Below are 7,348 nucleotides of genomic sequence, written 5' to 3'. Positions count from 1 at the left end.
CTCCTCATAGAGTCTAGCTTCTTGGATAATTTGCTCAGCAAACAGATTGAATAGGTATGGAAAGAACCTACAGCCATAACACACTCATTTTAATCCCAAACCATGCAGTACTCCCCTGCTCTGTTTGCACAACAGCTTCCTGATCCAGGTATAGGTTCCTCATGAGCGCACTCAGGGGCTTTGGGATTCCCATTCTTTTCAGTGTCAACCACAACTTGCATGATCCACACAGACAAACGATTTTGCATAGTCAAGAAAGCACAAACAGACATTCTTCTGGTATTCCTTACTTTCAGCCAGGATCCATCGGACATCAGCAATGATATCCCCGGTGCCACGGCCTCTTCAAAATCCTGCTTGTGCCTCTGGAAGTTCCCTAACTATGTACTGTTCTAGCTGTTTTTGAATGATCTTCAGCAGTATTTTGCTTGCATGTGATAGAAATGAAATTGTTTGATAATTTCCACATTCAGTTTGTTTGATCACCTTTCTTTGGAATGGGAACAAATATGGACCTTTTCCAATCTGTTGGCCAGAAAGCCCTCCTCCAAATTTCCTGGTATAAACTGGTGAGTGTATCCAAGGCTGTATCTGTTAATGGAAACAAGTCAATTGGTATCACATCGATTCCTGGGGCCTTATTTTTTGCCAATGCCTTCAGTACAACGTCTGCTTCTTCCTTCATTACCATTGGCTTCTGTTCATATTGTACTTCCTGAAATTATTCAATGTCAATAAATTATTTCTGGTATTGTGATTTTGTGTATTCCCTCTGTCTTCTTTTGATACTTTCTGGGTCATTCAATATATTGCCCATAGCATCTTTCTATCCTAAAGTACAATGTTGTGAGTGATAGGAAAATAATATCCATATGCATATAAGGAAGACCCATTAACACAACTATTATTCAAATATATGTTCCTACATCTAGAGCCAAAGAGGAAGAAATTGAGACTTTTTACTAAACTTTGCAGTCTGAAATTGACAAACATATAATCAGGGTGCATAAATGGTAATTGGTGACTGGAATGCAAAAGTAGGAAACAGTGAAGAAGGAATAGTAATAGTCTGAAAATAAGGTCTTGGTGATAGAAATGAAGCTGAAAATAGGATGACTGAATTCTGTATTTACAATGATTTATTCATTGCAAATACTTTTTCTAAAAGACAAAAAATATGACTACATGTGGATTTCACCAGACTGACTACATTTGTGGAAGAAAATGTTGAAGAAGCTCAATATTGGCAGACAAAACTAGGCCAGGGCAGACTGTGGGTTAGATCACCAATAAGTCAAATGCAAGCTCAAAGTGAGGCCGAAGAAAAGGAAAATAAGTCTACCGGAACCAAGATATGATCTTGAATCAATTCCACCTGAATTTCACGATCATCTTAAAAATAAGTTTGAGACAATGAACACCAGTGATAGAAGAGCAGATGAGTTGTGGGATGATATCAAGGATATCACCCACGAAGAAAGCAAAAGGTGATTACAAAACCAGAAATGGATGTAAGAAGAGACTAGACTCTAAAGATTGTATTGGAGCATTGAGAAGCCAAAACATGTTGAAAACATGTTGAAGTGAAAGAGCTGAACAGACAATTTCAAAGGGCAGGCCTGGAGGACAAAGCAAAGTATTATAATGGAATGTGCAGAGACCCGGAACTGGAGAATAAAAAAGGGAAGAACTCACTCTGCATTTCTCAAGCAGAAAGAACTGAAAAACAATTTTAAGCATTGTGTCTCAATATTGAAAAAATATATTTCAAAAATAAGATGCAAAAATTCATTTCCATCAGATAAATTCTGATGAAGAGCAATCCAAAAGGATAAAGTAGAGTACAGGGCTTACCAAAGGCTGTAATAGGTCCAGCCTTCCACAGAATTCTATCAAGGAGTGGCTGGTAAATTCAAAGCAGCAACCTTTCATTTGGCAGCCAAGTAACTAACCAAGACTCCTTCAGCTCCATGAAGTAAGCACCATTATCATGGTGTATCATAAAGAGGTTGGCCTCATCTAAAGAATGTTTGGTCTTTGGCCTTGATCTGGGCCTGAAACCTCTGGAATTCTGGAATTCCCTGAATATTATGAGTGTCTGTCTTCTTTATTGGGAGGGCCTCTAACCACACTTGCTATTGTTTTTATGTGCCCCCAAGTCAACTCCAATGCACAGTATCTCCATGTACAACAGAACAAAGCTCTCTGATCCTGTGCCAGCCTCACCATCTCTGTTGACACTCATTGTTCTGGTCACTGTCAATTCATTACAATCATCTTCTCCTTCACTGACTCCACTCCTTCAAGCATGAAGTCCTCCTCCAGGGACTGGCCCCTTCTGATAATGTGCACAGGACACATCAGATAAACTCTCTCCATCCCCTCCTCCAAAGAGCCTACTGGCTGTACTTCTTCTAAGATAGATTTGTTGATCCTTCTGGTTGCCCATGGCATATTCAATATTCTTTGCCAGCATTTATGATTCAGAGGCATTAATTCTTCATTCTTCCTTGTTCGTTGTCCAGCTTGCACAGACATAGAACATTCTCTCTCAGGGCTGTTGGCAGGGATATAACATACACTTTCTCTCTCTCATTGCTCTTCAGTTGAAACTGACTCAGACCTGACTCTCCAGCTGGTTTACAGGAGACTGTATAGTACATGAGAGAAGTTGTCCGCCTTTCTTCCTAGGATCTGTTGATGTGTTCTCACAGCCACAGGAGCTCTGCATTTAGGGCCACACCACTAGAACTTGAGTCAGTGTCCTAAGAGGAATCACTGCTCTTTAGCACTTTAAGGAAGTCCTTGACAAGAAATCTGTCCAATGCAAAGTGTCCTCAGATTTCCTGACTGCTGCTTCCAGGGGTCTTGATCATGAAGCCAAGTAAATGAACACAACCTCAGCGTGTTCTCCATTTATCATCATGTTGCCTATCGGTCCAGTTTTGAAGATTTTTGTTTTTTGATGTGGATGTGTAATCTATACTTAAAGCTGGAGTTCCTTTTTGTTGTTGGTTTTTAAACCATTTTCTTCAGGAAGTGTTTCAAGTCCTCTTCACTTTCAGCTGTAGGTTCTTGCTGAGTATTCCTCCAATCCCTTATGTCACTTTCCTCTTCTGATAGCAGATTAGTGTACTATTTTCTTTGCGTGCAGACTGAATGGGTACGGATAAAGGATACAACCCTGACAAACAACTTCTTTCCTGATTTTTAACCTGGCAGTATTCCCTTGTTCTTTTTGAACTGCATTTTGGTCTGTGAACAGGTGAGCACAATGTGAGCACAATAAAAAAAAAAGTCTTCATTAATGAAGTGTCTTCTCATGTCCTCTGGCCATTTTATAATTGGATTGTTTCTTTTTCTTGTTGAGGTGTTGTGATTGCCTAAAATCTTAGAGATTGTTAGATGTGTTATTGCTAAATATTTCTACCCACTCATTCAGAGAAGTCTTTTGACACACATTGTTGTTGTTATAGACCATTAAGTCATTTGAGACTCAGAGACCTTATGTACAATAGCTCTGAACTCTGCTCTACCCTGAACCCATTTCATTGTCTCCAACAAACCTACCCACATTCATTTAGTCAATTAATCTCATGCAGGGTCTTCCTTTCTTGTGCTGTCTCTTCACCTTTCTAAACATGATGTCCCTCTCCAAAGACTGGTCCCTTCTGATAATATGCCCTAAGTATGTGAGATGGAGCTTTGAAATCCTTGCCTCTACGGAGCAGCCTGGTTCCACTCTCTTTAGGACAGATCTGTTTGTTTTCTTGGCAGTCCATGGTAAGTTCAGTACTCTTCTCCAGCACCACAACTCAAAGGTATCAATTCCTCTTCTATTATCTTTATTCACTTGCGAAGACCAAGGCTTGGATCAGATGTACCCTAGTCTCTAGACTGGCATCGTTGTTCTTCAGTTCTATGGAGAGCACGTAGGATGCAATTTTTAGGAGATCCAAATTGTCTATCTTATCCTCCACTAATCCTACATTTTCAATTATGCTTGATAGTCTATTTATGTGTCAGATTAGTGTTCTTTGATGAGCTGTATAGTTTTTGGTTTTATTCATAGGTCCTTGATTTATCTTGAGTTAGTTTTGGTATATGGTGTGAGAAATGGATCTTGCTTCAATCTTTGCAAACAGATATCCAGTTTTGACAGCACCATTTGTAAAAGAAGCTGTATTTTTCTTACTTAGTAGATTTCATCTCTTTGTCCAAGATCAGCTGTCCATGGATGGATAGATTTCTTTCTGGCCTCTCAGTTCTGTTCCACTGGTCAGAATGTGGAAACCATCAAACACTCTCATTACTATCACATGCAAGCAAAAGTACTGCTGAAGAACATTTAAAAATGGCTAGAACAGTATATAGAAAGGTAACAGCCAGAAATTCAAGCAGGATTTAGAAGAGGCCGTAACACCATGGATATAATTGCTGATGCCAGTGGATCCTGACTGAGAGTAAAGAATACCAGAAGAATGTTTATTTATGCTTTGTTGACTATACAAAGGCATTTGACTGCGTGGATCATAACAAATTATGGTTCGCATTGAGAAGAATGGGAATCTCAGACATTTAATTGCGCTCATGCGAAAGTGTGGAAAGGTGGAGGGTTGGCAAAGGAGAAGACCTTTAACAAGATAGATTGACACAGTGACTGCAGCGGTTAGTTCAAGTATGTCAGACATCATGAGGTTGGCACAGGGAAGAACAGGTTTCAGATCTGTTGTTCACAGGGTCACTGTGGGTCATACTTGGCTCGATAACACCTGACAACCTCCACAATATATTAGAAGGAAATGTATCTTGGAGAAAGACAAAGCTTAGACAGGGCACTGGGGGAGAAAAAAAGTGAACCATGTAAGAAAGAATGAGATTTTACCAAATATGAAACTTCTCAGCAGATGACACTTTTAATAAATATGCAAGTCACAGACTTGAAGAAAATAAAAGCAAAATATAAATATTTGATAAAAGATTTCCATCAGAAATTCTAACTCCTACAGCTCAATAACATCAGGATCCATGGTGGCATAGTGTGTAAGGTGTCAGGTTGCTAACGAAGAGGCCAGCAGTTCAAATCCACTAGTCATTGTACAGGATAATGAAGGGCAGTTTCCTCCTATGAAGATTTGTTTTCTCAGAAACCTGATGGGAGAACGCTGTGAGTTAGAACCTATTGATGGCAGTGGCTGGGGGCCTGCAGCGTCATACTGAGGAGCTCTGGTGAGAATTTGGTGATTCTTTGCTGCTAATGAAAAGGTCAGATGTTGGATGCAATCACATACTCTGAAAAAAGACTTGATCATCTACCTCAGTAAAGATTACAGTCTAAAGAACTACGTGGAGCAGTTCTTGGTTTTTCTTGTTGTTGGTCTTGTTTTTTAAAATTTATAATACGAATGGCATTCACTTCCTAAACAACATGCCTCTGGAAACTCTATGAACTTTGATAAATGACAATAGTTATAGAAAGGCTTCGGGTCTTTTGTTCATAGGGGTTGCTATGAGTCGTGCTCAACTCGACAGCAATCAACAACAACACAACCACAATAGTTTATTTACAAAATTTGAATACATTTTTTTTCCAGACCAGATTCTTCCAATTTTCCTTATCCTTCCCACCCATCAAATTGTACAAACCCATGATTAATCCCCCCAACCTCACCACTCTGCTTTTACCCTTGCCCCCCCTTTCGATCTTCATATTCATTGTAAAATAATGGTTTGAAATAATATTTGTACTCATGGGACTGAATGAGTTCATTCGGCATAATGTGGAGCAGTTCTTTGTTCTCTAAGGTCACTGTGGGTTAGCATCAACAGCGTACAACAATATCTCAATAAGAGAAAGACAAACCAAAAAAAAAAACTGTAAAAGATTTGACTAAGGAAGACATGCAAATGGCCAATAAGCTCCTGGGAAACCACAGTGCCATCAGACACTAGAGAAATGCAAATCAAAACCACAGCCATGATGTATTTAGGAGCCATTGAGTGGACGCTGGGTCATGGCAAACCTGTGCACAAGAGAAGGAAACCTAGTCAGATCCTGTGCCATTCTCATAATCACTGTTTTGCTCAAATCAATTATTATAGTCACCACGTCAGTTCATCTCACTAGGAATCATCTTCTCCTTCTCTCTACCCCTCTACCATTTCCTTTCCCCAAAGACTATCACTTCTTGATAACATGCTCAACGTATGCGAGGTCATGTCTTACCAGACTTGCTGTAACAGTCATAATAATATTTAACCATAAAGAGTTTAACAGCAATAATGATTGGTGAGGATGTGAAACAATCAGAATGCTTGCACACTGTTGGTAAGAATAGAAAGTCATCTACAACCAGGAGAAGATAAAATAGATGAATGGGACCTTCTAAGAATCAAATTCCTATGCACATCCAAAAACTTCTCCAACAGGGTAAAAAGGGAAGCCACAGACTGGGAAAAAGTATTTGGGAATGACATGTCAGATAAGGGACTTATATCTAGAATTTATAAAATACTTGAGCACCACAGCAAGATAAAGGTAAATAATCCAATTGAAAAACGGGCACAGGATATGAACAGACACTTCACCAAAGAAGACATTCAGATGGACAACAAGTACATGAAGAAATGTTCAAAATCCCTAGCTCCAAGAGAGATGCAAATCAAAACAACATGAGCTATCATCTCACCCCAGTCAGAATAGCAAAATTCAACAGAACAGGAAGCAACAAATGTGGGCGAGGGTGTGGAGAAACTGGAACCCTTATTCACTGTTGGTGGGAGTGTAAAAGGTGTGGAAGGAGGTATGGCACTTTCTCAAAAAGTTGCAAATAGAGATACCATTTGACCCAGCAATTCCACTACTGGGAATATATACCCTAAAGAGACCATAACTGACAACCAAGCAGATATATGCACACCCATGTTTATCGCGGCTTTGTTCACAATAGCAAGGAGTTGGAAACAACCCAGGTGCCCATCAACAAACGATTGGATAGAGAAGCTGTGGTATATTCACACAATGGAATACTATGCAGCATTGAAAAACAAGGAACTCATGCAAGATTATTAAAAATGGGTGAGCCTGGAGGACATTATGCTGAGTGAAATATCTCAGTCGCAAAAGGACAAATACTGCATGATGCCACTGCTGTAAAATGGGACTGATATCAGGGTTGGGTAAGACTGAGAAAAAACTGGATAAATTGTGTGTACTGCACTGAAGCAGATGAGGGACAGAATAATTTAAAAGTGATGTATGATAGGGTATTATGGTTATCACAAGAGTCCACAATTAAGGTTGCATAGTGGAATGTACTTGGGGTGGTGGGAGGGGTGCGGGGGGATT

The sequence above is a fragment of the Elephantulus edwardii genome, unplaced genomic scaffold, assembly GCF_000299155.1.
Source record: "Elephantulus edwardii isolate Elephantulus edwardi_28Jun2011 unplaced genomic scaffold, EleEdw1.0 scaffold00151, whole genome shotgun sequence".
In the NCBI taxonomy this organism is placed as follows: Eukaryota; Metazoa; Chordata; class Mammalia; order Macroscelidea; family Macroscelididae; genus Elephantulus; species Elephantulus edwardii.
Note: the sequence above shows the minus strand (reverse complement) of the source record.